The sequence below is a fragment of the Hipposideros armiger genome, unplaced genomic scaffold (genome assembly GCF_001890085.2).
Source record: "Hipposideros armiger isolate ML-2016 unplaced genomic scaffold, ASM189008v1 scaffold_76, whole genome shotgun sequence".
Classification (NCBI taxonomy): domain Eukaryota; kingdom Metazoa; phylum Chordata; class Mammalia; order Chiroptera; family Hipposideridae; genus Hipposideros; species Hipposideros armiger.
The window spans coordinates 2,325,811-2,327,587 of NW_017731426.1; positions in this window are offsets into that span (position 1 = coordinate 2,325,811).

A 1,777-nucleotide genomic window follows, 5' to 3' on the forward strand; every position below is an offset into this window, starting at 1 on the left:
CACACTGGCTGCTTGCTACACATGGTAGCCCATGGCAACCTAGTGCAGCAGTGGCTGCAGCCTACGCTGTCACAGGCGACTCAAGGCAGCCCAGCTCCAGGTTGAGCTGTTGTTCAGCATCTTAGCTGTAGAGGGCAGCATCACTGGCCCTCATATGTGGGATCTGAACCGGGGCCCTCTAGAGTCCCAAACCAGCTCTTAACCAGCGTGTTACTCCGCCGGCCCGAAACCTAACATTTTAACCCTAATTTCTCTTTTATGAACCTCTTTAGATCTTTCCCCACCATTTTATTTTCAAAGCCATTTTCCTTAAGTAATCTAGCACCTCAATTCTAAGTGTATCTAATGATAGACTTATTCATCTTTTTATGCACAGTGACATATATTTTAAGCAGACATGGTTTATTAAATGAAATAAGTATCCACATACACACCACTTTTTTATATTTGATACAGGGATCTGTGATAAAATGTCTATAAAGACTGGAGGTGTTTTACTATTAAACTCTAAGATTGGAAGTGTTTTAGTATTAATGGTTTCATGCCAGCTGACAACTTTTCTTTATCTCCTTTTACTTTACTTCTCTCTAGAGAAAACAGATGTAAGGTACACTGATTGAAGGGCTATGTTGTTAATATGCCCATTCTTTAACTATCTGGTTAGGTGCCAGCAATAAAAAGGCAGTCAAATATACTTTAAAATATTTTTCTAATAAGAAAAAGCAAAAGATATATTCATTACGTTGAAAAAAAAATGTCTACATTTTTTTTCCCCTTCATATCAAGACACTTAAAAAAGCTTTATAGGGCTGACTGAGTGGCTTGTTGGTTAAGAGTTGGCTTGGGAGCTCAAGCTCTGAGCAGCAGGGTCGCCAGTTTGGATCCCACATGGGCCAGTGGCACTGCCCTCTACAGCTAAGATGGTGAACAACAGCTTGACTTGGAGCTGGGCTGCTGTGAGTGGCCAGCGATGGCATAGGCTGCAGTGGGGCTGCAGTGGGCTGCCATGAGCTACCGTAAGTGGCTGGCAACCAGCATGAGCTGCCTTGAGCCGCTGTGAGCAGCCATCCAATGGCCTGCGACCAAACTGCCTCAGCCGGGAAGAGCACAATGATCACAATACCAACATGGGCCAGTGAAGCGAAGTCCTCCACAACTAGGCAGAAGAACAAAAGGACAGCAACTTGTCTGTTCCCCGTCCCCAATCCCCCAACGCTGTTCCCTCCCCCAATTCCCCAATACAATCTTTAAAAAAAAAAAGCTTTATAGGACCAGCCAAGTGGCTCGGTCGGTTAGAGCATGAACTCTGAGCAACAGGGTTGCTGGTTCAATTCCCACATGGGCCAGATAGCTGCGTCTGAGCTGAACTGCCGCTGAGCTGCGAACAGGTGGCCGTATGGCTCAGTGGGTGAGAGCGAGTGCTCTTAACAAGAAAGTTGCTCAGTTCGATTCCCGCATATGATGGTGGGTTGCGGCCCCCGCACCGCCCCCATACAACTAAATTGAAAGCGGCTACTGGACTTGGAGCTGAGTTTGCGCCCTCCACAACTAAGACTGAAGGACAACAACTTGACTTGGAGCTGATGGGCCCTGGAAGAAAACACAATGTTCGTCTTCCTCAGTTCTCCAACACTGTTCCCTTCCCCAATTCCCCAATAAAGTCTTTTAAAAAAAATGCTATAAATATATTAATAAGATCATACATCATGATCAGGTGGGTTTCATCCCTAATATGCAAGGGTGGTTCAACATCCGCAAATCAATTAACGTGATACAC